Source organism: Cervus elaphus, chromosome X, assembly GCF_910594005.1.
Source record: "Cervus elaphus chromosome X, mCerEla1.1, whole genome shotgun sequence".
Classification (NCBI taxonomy): domain Eukaryota; kingdom Metazoa; phylum Chordata; class Mammalia; order Artiodactyla; family Cervidae; genus Cervus; species Cervus elaphus.
In genome coordinates this window covers 47,075,110-47,090,132 of record NC_057848.1, presented here as the reverse complement: position 1 = coordinate 47,090,132, position 15,023 = coordinate 47,075,110, and the positions used below count along the sequence as shown (strand labels likewise).

The following is a 15,023-nucleotide window of genomic DNA, read 5'->3' as shown; positions in this document are numbered from 1 at the left end:
GGCTTAAAGCTAAACATTTAGAAAACTAAGATCATGGCATCCAGTCCCATCACTTCATGGCAAATAGATGCGGAAACAGTGGAAACAGTGGCTGACTATTTTTTGGGCTCCAACATCATTGCAGATGGTTATTGCAGCCATGAAATTAAAAGATGCTTACTCCTTGGAAGGAAAGTTATGACCAACCTAGACAGCATATTAAAAAACAGAAACATTACTTTGCTAACAAAGGTCAATCTAGTCAAGGCTATGGTTTTTCCAGTGGTCACATATGGATGTGAGAGTTGGACTATAAAGAAAGCTGAGCACCAAAGAATTGATGCTTTTGAACTGTGGTGTTGGAGAAGACTCTTGAGAGTCCCTCGGACTGCAAGGAGATCCAACCAGTCCATCCTAAAGATCAGTCCTGGGTGTTCATTGGAGGGACTGATGTTGAAGCTGAAACTCCAATCCTTTGGCCACCTGATGCAAGGAGCTGACTCATTTGAAAAGACCCTGATGCTGGAAAAGATTGAGGGCAGGAGGAGAAGGGGACGACAGAGGATAAGATGGTTGGATGGCATCACTGACTCAATGGACAAGGGTTTGGGTGGACTCCGCGAGTTGGTGATGGACAGGGAGGCCTGGCATGCTGTGGTTCATGGGGTCGCAAAGAGTCAGAAACAACTGAGCAACTGAACTGAACTGGTGCTGGGAAAGATTGAGGGCAGGAGCAGAAGGAGGCGACAGAGGACATAAGGGGGCAACAGAGGCCATCATCAACTCAGTGGACATAAGTGTGAGCAAACTCCAGCAGATAGTGAAGGACAGGGAAGCCTAGTATGCTGAAGTCCATGGGGTCGCAAAGAGTTGAACATGACTTAGTGACTGAACAATTACAAATATCAGGTTTAAAGATAATTTCAACTTTACATAATTGAAACAACAGTTTTTATATTGTATACAATTTTAAAGCATCTCCCACATGGGAGAACACACCATCTGGATTCTTTTCAAATTTGAGATGCTTATGGATTTTATGGTACATTTTCCTAGATTTTCTCCTATGTGGGTGGTCCTCCTGCCCAATTAATAAGGTTTTAACTCTTGGCCTTCTGCTCCTCTTTATTTATAACTTCTCCCCACTAAAGACCAATGTACACTATGCATAGGGATCCCTAAGGTCTACCTCTTACTCATATCTCCTGACCTCCAGTTGCACTAATATCAGCTTAAGGTGGAAGTATCTAAAAATACAATTTTGTTTCTCTCAAAAATTAACTACCATTCAAATGCAAGAGCATAGCACAGCATTACCACTACCATGTTCTAAGTACATAATTATTACAATAAATTTTATAAGAAGTAGAAGGAAAGAAGTGTGAATTCCAAGATACTACAAAATAATGTTAACTTGCTATGAAATTATAACTAAAACAATAATTTAAAGTTTCAATACATGGCAGTTTTGTTTTCCTTTTTTAACCCTACACACACGTATGTACGTACATATTGTGGCAAAGCTAGGAATTCTCCTGTATGAAGCCAACTTATCTAGCTCCATATTGTGCACATCACAAATACACTATAAGTAGTCAATGAACAAATCGTTAGGCAAAATGAGGGGTTGAAAGTTAAGACAGTCAGAAGAAGCTAGAAAGTAGACCTCTATTAAAAGAGAAAAAGGCTTCAGAGAACCTAGAAGCTGACCCGAGGGCATATACTCCTCCAGGAATTCAAGGCAATTCATGAGAACAGACTTCTGAAAATTACAACATGAGACACAACTGCCTTCCCATTCCCACCCAGAAACAGGTCCAAGCACAATCCTTATCACTTCTCTGTTCCAGGAAATGTCTATCTTGTCTATTAAGATTAAATCAGTCTAATTCTGGGTCAGCTTTCAAGTAAGTCTAGTGAGTCTCAGGATACCACACAGTGCATCCACTCAACAAATATTATACAACCTATTATGTCCCAAGCACTATTCCAGGTGCTGGAGTTAAGGTAATGAACAAGACAAATATCTTTGCCTTCACTTAGTTTACATGGTAAGGTGGAGAAAGAGACAACCCACATAAAACTATGTTTGATAACGAAGAAATACAACAGAGAAACTGTAATACAGCAGAGAAATACAACAGAGTAAGGACAAAGGGCGTGTTGGGGGCAAAAGATACTTTACACGCTACAGCCAAGGAATATTTCACTGAAAGACTAATTACTTGAGCAAAATGTCCTGAAGAAATGAGCAACCACACAAGACAGGAACCAGCAAGCAAATACAAAGGCCATAAGGTATAGCTGGGGAAATTATTCAATTTCTTTAGGCCTCAGTTTTCTGTAAAATGAGTACAATATCCCCTATACAAGATTAAAATGTAAAAGTCATATACTACATCAAGTATCTGACATATAGAATGTACTCAGTAACTGAAAACATTACAATTATCTGGGGGCCTATCATGGCAGCAAAACCCTTAGCCTATTGTCTGGCATACAGAAAACACTCAGAAAAGTATTGTTATCTAATCCCCATAACAGAATATGGCAGAGAGGATTACTCATTTTATAGCCAGGAAACCTGAAGATCAGAGATTTGTCCAATCCTCTGTTGACCTCTAAAATTCCTATTAGGATGAACAAACATACTTCACAATTAAAGAGAGGGCTTAAAATAAATACACTGCCAAGATGAGGAAACCATTCACATTACTGTCAAGAGTCAGCAGTATGGTACTGTAGAGCTAGAACATGGGACTCTAACCAGTTCGCCTGGGTGTCACATCAAGTCTCCACCACTTTCCTACGTATGTGTCCTTGGGCAATTTTACCTTTTTGTTCTGCACCTCTGTTTTCTCACCTGTCAACAGGATACAGTAATAGTACCTACCTCATAGAGTTGTTGGAAGAATAAAATGGGTCTATTTTTTAAATCACTTTTATTTCAGTGCCTAGCATATAGAGTTACATTGTATTAGCAGTAGTAGCATGAAAGTAAATAGAAAAAAAAAGTAAAAAAGAAATCATCAAAACAGTTTTACTTTCAATGGAGGATTTTAGAAACTATAAAGATATTGGAGATAGAAAAATAACAAAAACGAAGTACTGGAGAAAAATGAAAAACAGAAGAAAAAGACAGAAGATCACAAAAGTAGCATCATGATGTTACTTGGATTTAGACCAATTTACCACTGTCCTTTAGTAGGAACACTACCAGTGAGGCATATGCCAATGATGCTTTGGATAACATTTTGTTTCATAGTTTATTTTACAAGAAGTTTAATTTCTTAATCAGATGTCATTTTACTGAGAATTACAACAAATTAAATATAACAAAATTTATCATCCTCCCCCACTCAACACTCTTTCAGGTGTTATTTGATGCTTATTATAAAACATGAAACACATCACATGTAACTTCAGATTGAAAGTAATTTATTCCCTATCAGCTGTTGGTAGAAAATAAGGCTTCTCCTACCTAATTTCCGAACATTTTCTGACTACTTCAAGTTTAACTTCCTCAGTCTCATCAATTTAAGATTCCTGCCCCCTCCCTCATCTCCCCCCCAAAAGTTATCACTACACAAGTCCATAAATCATCCCACTGGGAGGCAGTGTATCACCATGTAAAGAAGTGTGCTAGAAACAGGCAAAACTGGATTCAAAAGCAGGCACTGCCACTCACGAACGAACGGAGTGAACTTGGGCAGGTCACTTAACCATTTTGAACCTCAATAAATGAAAATACCACCAACTACCTCACACATGTCTTTTTAAGAAATAAAAATGATTAAATGTTAGGGAGCCTTGCCATGTAATAGATTCTATAAATAATATCCTGCAGACATATAAAGTTTATCATTAATGCAAAGCCAACTAGAGAAGACTGACTACTACTCTTTCAACATGAGAACTTTTTTTCTCAACATGAGAACTTTTTAAAATGAGGTATTAATAATGTGATTTCAATGCAAGTTTACATTTCTAGAAAACCCAAGGTTTTAATTACCATCTGAGAATCTGTATACATATTACACAATGGGACAATTCAAAATCACATAAAAACATAATTCCTTGTCTGAAAAAGGTAAACTACTTATAAGAAAGAAACTGAGGGACATCCCTGGTGGTCCAATGGCTAAGTCTGTGCACTTCCAATGCAGAGGGCCCAGGTTCAATCTCTGGTCAAGGAACTAGATCCCATATGCTGCAACCTAAAGTTCACATGCCACAACTAAAAAGATCTCGCATGCCACAATGAAGACCCAGCAAAGCTAAATAAAAGGAAATAAATCTGGATATTCACCAATATTGTACATATAAGCACTACGTATTTATACATACAATAATCATCTCTCATGTGACGTTTGCTCCTTTTCTGCAGCAACCTGGATAACTGTTCCTGTCTAACTTCGAAGATTTACGAACTATTTCCCTACTAAACGATCTTTTCTAATACAATCCTGTATTGTCCACATAACCCCTATGAAATTTAAGTATATTTAGAACATCCAAATATGAATGCAACTACTGAATATTCCTCAATGAATAGTAGCACTTTATCCACTGACACATGTAATCAAAACTCCAGAAAGTACATATACTCAAGCTGGAAAAATCCATTTGTCATTGAAAATTTGCTTTTGAAAAACATACCTTCAAGTTTCTGCTTCCCTGCCAGCCATAGCTACCACCACTTCCTCAATTCTCCTGCCAGGAATAAAGTCTAAGGAATGTCTTTTGGCCTGAATGAGTGGTGGAAACAGGGAGGGACATATCCCAAAGGAAAAATATTATGGCTTTGCTAATATTTCCTACATTTTCTCTACTTCTTTAACATAGAAGGGAAATTCTCCAAGGTTCATATTCCTAACTATCTTTAATACTACTTCTGTAAGCCACAAAAAAAGGCCTTTTTCAGTAAGAGGATATTAACTGTGTTCTTTGTAGTAACATTCTAATCATCGTACCGTTTGCAAATTAGGTACCAGGCGAGAGATACCTTGGTGGAGAGTGGGAAAATTCTTCCTTTTGAAGACAAAAAGGTTAGAAATCCAAGAAGAGTGTATCATACATCAGAATCCTGAAATGGAAATTCTACCTTAAATATACCAAACCTGCATCATCATATATATGTAGAGAATGAATTTAATGAGCATCATATACTGTGACGAAGACATTTCAAGCTAACACTCCAACAAAGAATCCAAAGTCAAAATGCAAAACAAGCATAGATAAATTTAAATTCCTATTAAAAAACAAGCATTTAGAACTTGAAATAAAGACACACAAGAGTCCCATATAACAGAGTGATTGCTGATTGCCTCTTTTTTTTTACACAGAAGCACACTATCAATCAGAAGGTCTCAACCTTTAGATAACAGTGACTGGTTATAGGAGATGATCATGGACTCTTTTAACTTAGTTTATTAACAACCACTAAAGACTGAAGCATTCCAGTGCTCTAACAACAGTCTTCAATTGTTATTTTCCCCCAAAGCTTTTCAGAGTAGTCCTTATTTTTAAATACTTGTCACTAATCTTAAATTAAGGACACTATCAAAACTGCATTGATAGCTACCGGTTTTAACATAGTATTCCTTAATATATAGTAATTCCAGTACACAATGTTTTCAAAAAGGGTTATTTTTGAGCATTTTGGGGTGATAAAACCCAAATGACAATGCTGAGAGCAGACTTTGTAGTTTACAACTGTATATCCCATCCCTGAAGGCACTTTATCTACCAGTTGATACAACAAACGAACTCCTGAGAACTTGAATAAATGCATAGCTATACATTTTGTTGGGCTTCCCTGGTGGCTCAGCTAGTAAAGAATCTGCCTGCAATGCAGGAGACCTGGGTTCGATCCTTGGGTTGGAAGATCCCCTGGAGAAGGGAAAGGCTACCCACTCCAGTATTCTGGCCTGGAGAATTCCACGGACTGGGGTCCATGGGGTTGCAAAGAGATGCACACAACTGAGTGACTTTCACTTCACATACATTTTGTACATTAATTTCACAGGGGTCTTATACCTCTACCTTATCCGTGGCCCCAGATTATAAAACCCCATAATAACTTTTTTAAAACACCATCTGTATTAATTTTATGTAATAAATCACATCCACAAAATAACCTTTTGTCTACCAGTCACTATGAGGTCCACGAATTCCTTCCCCTTGTCAGAAGTGCAGTCCCCCTCCTTCCAACTTCATGATGGCTTTTAGTGAACTAAACAAATGACTTTGAAAACTGAATCCGTGCATGCTCAGTTGCTTCACTTGTGTCTGACTCTTTGCGACCCCATGGACTGCAGCCCGCCAGACTCCTCTGTCCATGGGATTCTCCAGGCAAGAATACTGGAGTGGGTTGCCATTCCCTTCTCTAGGGGATCTTCCCGATCCAGGGATTGAATCTGAGTCTTCCTTTCTTCCTGCATTGGCAGGCAGATTCTTTACCACTGTGCCACCTGGGAAGCCCTAAAAAACTGAATGAAAGTGAAGTCGCTCAGTCGTGTCCGACCCTTTGCGACCCCATGGACTGTAGCTTACCAGGCTCCTCTGTCCATGGGATTTTCCAGGCAAGGCTACTGGAGTGGGTTGCCATTTCCTTCTCCAGGGGATCTTCCCAACCCAGGGATCAAACCGGGGTCTCCCACACTGCAGGCAGACACTTTACCTTCTGAGCCACCAGGGAAGCAAAAACTGAATAGACCTACTTAATAACCTCTCAGTTGTTTATATAGTGACACCAACAAAACTTTCAAAAGTGAACTAGCTAAGGGGAAAAAAAACAAATTCCTCAATGAAATATTAAAATAACAGCTAAGTATGAAAATAAAATGCAAAGTCCTCTTAAGATCAGCTGTCTACTACTCACTCTCACTAGAAGAAGAAAAAGAGGGAAAAGAAACCTTAGTTTACAAAATAGTAAAATCTGCCATTATGCTGAAATCATTTCTCCAAAGGTTTGAATTCACCTATAGTATTCTTTTTTGGAGGGGATGTACCACAAACATAAACAGACTGGGAATACAAAGCAACTGCAAAAGTTATCAAAAATAAAAGAGAAGTATTAATTTTATGAAGTGACACATTAATCTACAAGACTTAATTTTCAAAATATGGTACAGAATCAGTTGAACCTCAAACAAGTCTCTAAACTAGACCCTTTTCTTTCTTTTCTAATACTACTTCTCCTTAGTCACAAAACTGTATCTCCTTCAGCTATCTTCTAAGAAATTTTCCATCTAAGAACCCCTGTGAAATATCATACAATTCACATTTCCTCCTAAGAAACCGGTAAATGGAGTCTAAACAACGTAAGAAAAACAAACAGATGTAAACAGTAAAAGTAGTTGTCTTCGAGTTTTCTGCTTTTATTTAGGAGGACCTCACTCAGAGAAGTTGCTCTTCAACATTAACACAGTCGTCTGCACTGTCATTTGAAAAGAGCCAACTGGAAATTCTACTGGGTTTTAAAAACACTATATCCTGTCTTTTACTGTGGACCCCATACTGATAAAAACTCCTCCAAAAGAGTAAAAAATAAACTCTAAAATAAGGCAGTTTAAATGCCCACATTCACATTCCTGCCCAAAGAAATCTCCGAGAGGTTTCGAATCTCTTCCGACCACTCAATAACTGGGCAAGTTATTTGGCCTCCTACCTTTTTGGTTTCCTCTTCTGAAGGGGGGGGTGGGGAGGGCAGGGGTGATAATCAGGGTCATCATACATCCTAGTTACTCTGGGACAGTCCTACTTTATACAATTATCCTAGCATGCCGTCCATTTATTGCCCCTTTCACTCTTCACTCTCAACAGTATGCTGGTTTGAACAATAAATCATATGGTCATCGTACCTCAGAGGATTAGAAGACTAAATGAGCTAATACACATAAAGTACTTGGAACAGTGTGTGGCACATAGTAAGAGTACAGTTAGTGTTAGCTACTGTTAATGTTAGTCACTGTCAAAGACTTCTTACAAAAGATTTTGAATAATATAATGAACAGAGCTCCTCCAATATTCCTTTTTACAAGTGAAAACTATGCATTTAACTTCCCACATTCAATATTCAATTCTTTAAAACCAAGTAGCACTAACTGCCTAAAATCAACACTAACCAATTTATCCCAAAGATGGCAACAGTATCAACTGCATTCATATTTTATCAAATATACTTTATCATATTTTATTTTGTAGAGGCTATATTAGGGTTACTGACAGGAAAGTAACCATGAAAAGTAAAACCTTGTTTAGCACTAAACCAAGTCCCTTAATATTCTAGGAGCCTTTCTCAATCAGGATTCCTCATGTTATTAACCACAGAACTCAGAAAATGATTTGAGTGACAATTTCCTGAATTCTCCCAAGAATAGTACAGAGCTAGCATCTTTCTGGATGCAAGGGGAGAAACTACTTCATTATACACAATGGACACCTTGGGGCATAATTCTGTGGTAGAACACCAGTGGTCCTTGGGACTACAAAGGGGAAAATATGGATGAAAAGACTCAATATTGAGTCTGGGTAGAAAACTATCACCTGGAAAAATACTTCCTACAATCATTAAGAAAATAATTAACATAAAATATACAAATCTGACTTATGGCTGTGAAAAGCACTCATATATTCAGTTTTACCACATCTCCACTAATTTACCTTAGGCCAGACATACAATATCTAGCATTCCTTCAGATTAGAAAAGTTCCAGTTATAGCTTATGAAAAGCAGGAAGGAGAAAGAGGAAAAGCAAAGAAAACTGAGACCAAGATTCTGATCACTACTGAACGAAGTAACTCAGGGCAGCAATATTAACTATTACCTGATTAAAAAAATAAGAACAAGAAATTTTAATTAAGTGGAAAGATAAACTAGAATAAAAAGTAGAAACAAAAAAAAGTAGAAACAGAGAAGGTATTAATACTTAGAAGAAAATATTTTAAGATAACATTAAATAACAACAACTTTCCCCTACATAACCAAGCAGAGCAGTAAATTATGAGAGTCACCTAAATTCTCATTTTAAAGCACATGATAAACATGCTGAATGACTGGGGAACTATTCTCAGACACATTTAGCTTCCATTCTATATGGAGACTAAATGAGAGAAGAAAAAAATATTAGTGAAACTATTCTGTATACATAGTATGACACACCCCCCATCAAGAATACAATTCAACACATCTCATCTAAAATAATAATAAAAAAAAATTATCCCACAAACCTCCGCATAATGAGCATACTCAAATCTAAAGCTCAGATTTATTTAACTATTTAACCTTTCAGTATAAAACACAATGTAGACCCTTCATCAGGCAGCAACTCATCAAATCCTGTATTAAAAAAACCTGCATTTACCCTGTATGATACATTTAAAAAACTCATTTCATAACACTGAAAAGATACATGCTTTCTGGTGATAGATATCCCAAGACCTAACCAAGTTAAGAGAAACTATTGAGCTTAACAAAAAAGTACAAAGGTTTTGAGGCCAGACTACTTTGGGTATGAATTCAGATTGTCAATTATTATTTTGTGACAAGTCATTTATTCTCCCAGAGCCTCAATTTCTCCATCTGTAAAATGACAACCATCTATCTTGCAAGGTAGCTGAGAAGTTTTAAACAATACATGTTAAAACACATAGTACAATTATTGGCATTTAAGTCATTCAAGTAGCAACTAAATGAAGAGTTTCTTAGAAGAGCTCAGGACTCAACAAGTTATAGGTCAAATCCCATTACAACAAATCCCAGGTTATCCATGCAAAAGTGTAAACAGGACTTCCTTTTTTCTCTTCCAACAATGTTCAACAGTATTTTAGGAATATGTAGTATATATATATATATTTATATTCTTGGAGTTGTACATTAGATTATCCAGAATTTATAGAAATCTCTCTAGTTTGTCTCATCAAGCCTAGTCCTGTATTTTCCAATTAAAATTACAAAAAAGATCAGACCATCAACATTATTCACCATCCCCTCGTTTCAGGGAGAGAGTGGGGCTTAAGGGGAGAGGGTGGGGCTTAAACCAATTTCAATAATATCCAGACTAGACTAACCATAGGTAAAGACTTGTTTTCCTCTGGTTATTACCAAAGATAGAACTATAGCAAGCATACATTAAAAATACAGTTCAGGTAGCAGATTACCATAGTTGGTAAAGAGATGTAGTTTTTTAAAATGTACACACACAAAAAGGGCTTCCCTAGTGGCTCAGTAGGTAAAGAATCTGCCTGCAATGCGGGAGAGCGGTGTTCAATCCCTGGGTCGGGAAGATCCCCTGGAAAAGGAAATGGCCACCCACTCCAGTATTCTTCCCTGAAGAATTCCATGAACAGAGGCGCCTAATGGGCTACAGTCCATGGGGTCACAAAGAGTCGGACACGACTGAGTGACTAACACACATAAAAATTAAGACTCCACCAAGCAACACCTCTCATACTGACAAAACATAAAATCTGGTTAAATTAAATACAAAGCAGGTGACTCAGGAGACTGGGGAAAAAAAAAAAAAAGCTGACAATTTTGCTTTCTCACATATCTTTGCCAAAGAGAACATGCGATAACCACCACTCATGATAGCCAGAGATATAGAAAATTATTATACAGGAAGAGTACTGAACCACAAATTACAAGTCCTAAATATGTACCAAATGTAGAAATTACAAAACTAAAATACATGTAAAGAACTTTTAAAATAATCTGATTCTTTAAAGTTTCGTCTTTACTCTCTAATAATTGGTAATGTTTCAATATATACTGACACCCGTAGATAACCTGGACTATCCCTTGTCTTTGCTATGCTCCCCAACTCCCAAAATAGTTACAGGATAGTGCTCCATTACACAATGAACTGGTGTGTTCAGGTTTTTGAATAATCTAACAGTAATGTCAAAGTACTAACACAAGACCAGTTTTTTAATATGTGAGACACAAAAAGGTCACAACATTAAAGAGATATGAACCTTATCCCAGTGATATGTAAAAGATCACTGTGTCCATCTAATGTAAATTTTAAGCTCAAAACTGTAGCATCAAAAACTGAAGACCTCCATCTATTATAAAGAACCCAAAGCAGAAATATGCTATTCACTGTTTACTCCCTTCGCACACATGACTGCGGATGGCATCAGTTAAACATGCAGAATATTAAGCATTACTAAACTGTCCAAGGCATATTTTCACACTGAACCCTATATTCCCAAAGGATAATTTAAGTCTAAGCCTGTCTCCCACCCTAACCCACCCATTTTAATTCACAGATTCTCATTAAGGTTGAAAAAGAAAACAATGAAAAAATCACGTATAATTTAATTTCATTAAAATCTTGAGTGCTTGGACTTAAAAAAAAAAAAAAACTATAAACAGATTTCAAAGTTGCCAAACTCATAATTTGTTGCTTTAGTAGTTTAGCTCTTGCTTCACCACAATAAAATAAATCAAGTCACAATCCTCATCATCTATTTAAATTATTTGCATACAAATTAGAGTTCAAAATATATACTGTCTTCTCTCAACATCTTTCTAAGGCTAAAATGATGAATATGTAAATATACAAACAGACTAATATTAACAATTATGAAATGTCTGTCCCCAGCCTAGGGTAATTTTTGCTTAAATATATGATTAGGGAACACACATCACCAAATAGAAAAATCAAATATCCGTTATTTTGGGTTCCCTTTAAAGCTTTGACATACATTCAAAAATACATCTTATAGGGTGAAAAAACCTGCCACTGAATAACACAAAATTGCAGAAAATAAGGTGCTTAATTTCAAATAATTTACAAATTCTTTGTAGGAGCAATTTACAAATACACTAAGGAGACTGAGGGTTTTAATGTCAATGCATTTTTACTGTTGATGGGCAGTGGTCAGATGTTCTTAACATAAAACATTAAAATATTTTACACATGAATTTTTAACTATATATAGCACCAAATGGCTAAAAGTGGCGGGAAAAGTGAAAGTGTCAGTCCTGTCCCTCTCTGCAACCCCACGGACTGTAGCCTGCCAGGTTCCTCTGTCCATGGAATACTCCAGGAAAAAATACTGGAGTGGGTAGCCATTCCCTTCTCGAGGGGATCTTCCCAACTCAGAGATCGAACCCAAGTCTTGCATTGCAGGCAGATTCTTTACCGTATAAGCCACCAGGAAAAGTGGGGGGAGGGGAGCTTTAACTCATTTTATATGTAAACATTCATTTTCAGATCAATTTTTTAAAACCCCACCCCACCCCCACTGCCAGTCTGATACCTTAAAATGCTATAGCTATAGTTATTTCACAGTGGGAAAGAATAGCTAATAAGTACATTTATTTTTCAATCCTCTTCTCTACCCATTCATTAAACACCAAATACTGGAACAGAATTCAACTCCTACCTCGATCTTCTTACCAGGAATGCTCCCTAGGGCACCCAAATCTCTTCCACTGTCACTTATTCCAACTGCCAAAGCCCCTCCTATTAATAGTAAATCCCTTTCATACTGACTCACTGGAACTCCAACTTAATGAAATAGACACCAAGCAGAATTTACAAAATTTGCTCATGGAATTTTCCTATTTTCAAAGGATTAAAAAAGAAACTAAAAGTAGACCAAATTCAGACTAAGTTACAAATCTTTAAAGTTCAATCAGTTTGTAAGCATTTATCTTGTTTATTCTATACTGGTTCAATTTAAATATTTTTTGAGTTTGTAAGTCAGACATTGTGTAATTACTTATACACAAGGCCAAGTTTCTCATGCAAATAATATGTAAATATAAACTTAAGTCATTACACCAAAATTGCAAGATAATTTGAATTTCTTCTTCAAAATTTTCTAATTATGGAAACATTCAAGTGCACGAGAAAGTAGGGAGAATAAGAGTACAATGAGCTCTCCCGTACTCATCACCCAGCTACAACCACCAACTCAAGGCCACTTTTGTTTCATCTCTACCTCCCACCTCTCCCCCAATTATCTTCAGAAAATAATTGAGGAAGACACTGTACTAAGTACAGAGAAAAATCGAAAGATAATAAAAGTATCAAAAACTAGCAAGAAGTCAGAATTTAGCAATGTAACTAACTGTACAGCTACCCCATACAACTCCTTGTTAGTTAGGTTGGAAAATTTTCTTTAAATTCAGATTTTTTTAAAAAGGGAAATAACCATCTTTAAGAATCTAATGAAGTCAGGAAGATCCAAAGGACACATTTAAAATTACATCTAAAAGGGTAAACAGGAATATGTGATGAAAATGAACTTAAACATGAACAATTAGCTTGCATTCACGTAGCACCTTAGCTCAAAACGAGAAAAAGCACACTATTTAACATAATGTGTCATAAAACTACAATTCAATCACTCGAAAAACCGCTGAACAGTTATGCCTTAACTGGCCCTTCGGATTCCTAATTATAGATTGATATCAGCGTAGGGAAAAAAAAAAAAACAGGCATTTTAACGTAAGAGATTTAAAATGCTCAAAATTAACCCCACCTTTCGTTGGAAAATATATAAAAGCAAATCTAAACTATCTAAATTCTATCTCATTAAAGAGAAATGTATGCACTTTACAGGGCCGATTTTTTTTTTTAATAAGTTCACATATACCCTTAAATGCAACGCGCTAGGCTCCGGATAGAATTAGGAGACCGCCTCCTGCTTTTGCTCCCAACCAATACGCAGAGAGAGAAGGTTGGCAGGAAAGTGCTGCGAGGACAGTAACAAACACCAGCAGCTCCCGAGCAGGCCCTGCTAGAGCCAGGAATGACGCACTTCGGTAACCCGACTCTTTCTCCCCTCCACCCCCGCCCCCAGCAGCGGTGCTGACACCGCCAACAGCCCGGAGTAGGAAAAAAGACAACAGAAAAAAGGCAGAGGTTGGACCGCACCAGGTTTCATCAAGAAACCTCGATTATTCCTCTTTCGACACTAACCACTAGGACTAAACAGGAAAAGAAGCTTCGTGCTTAAGCAAGTCCCATCATGGTGGTTTAAGAGTCACTAAATTAAGCTGATAATGAGTCCAATCCACAGAGACAAATACAGGGTGTGGCTGCCGTGAAATACGGCGGTCCGTGGGAGAAAAGGGGTATGGAATTTACACTCCCGTGCGAGGGGAAGATGAGGCTTTACGGGGGCGGGGGGGGGGGACGGCCCGCGCATTTTAAGGCACCATCTCAAACCAACACGAGCTTTTCGTTTACTTAAATCTAACCCTACAGATCAAAAGTTTTTAATAGATACAGCACGTAAACTGTAAATAACCATTTAATCAAATACCATGACCCTCAATTAAAAAACTACATCCAAGAGAAAGGAGGAGGGAGAGGGAAGCGGGGGGCGGTAGGCAACAACATATAAAACATTTCTAGGCCACGGCGAAGAAAGTCTCACAAACCAGATGAAACTACTAATGCAATACTAAAAATTAAAGCTGGACACTGCAGCATGAAAAATCACACGATAAAGCCCATTACAGTTCAGGATTAAAAATAAAATGACATATACACCGAGGAGGAGCGGAAACTAAATGTCGAAAGTACAGCGGTTTATAAAAAAAAAAACTAAAGGGAAAACAAGACATTCTCGCGACGGGGGAAAAAAGGGGGGCAGAAATCAACAATACGTTTCGAATGTAGGCCAGAAGAAAATGGGAACGGGGCTCAAAGTTTTACGGAACTACTTGATGCTGTTTCCCACACCTTCTCTCTCCCATGGCCCATCCGACCCTTTCCGTCCTAAAATCGCCGTCCACTGATCGCCGGGTACGGGAGAGAAGAAAAAAGAAAGTCAACCCCAAGCAAGAATAAAAGTGTGGAGGGAAAAAGCAGAAGCTGCCTACCTGGGGCAAGGATCAGTTCAGTTCGTGCCTTGAGAAAGACAGTGCGGGTGGGGGTGGGAACGAAAAGCAGCACTAAAACTAAAACAAAAGTGGCGCCAAAACCCCCCAACAAACAGCCTTCCACTCCCGCCCTTCCCCCCTCCTCCCATGCCAGGCAGGCAGGGCCCCCTTCGGGGCAAGGTCTGCACGCGGGG

General features: G+C 37.8%; 1 protein-coding gene across 7 annotated transcripts in view; it reads right to left on the bottom strand.

Moving 5' to 3' along the window:
• STAG2 (stromal antigen 2) overlaps window positions 1-15,023 on the bottom strand; it is a 129,357-nt gene that overhangs the window by 112,957 nt on the left and 1,377 nt on the right. The gene's annotated exons all lie outside the window — the stretch shown is intronic.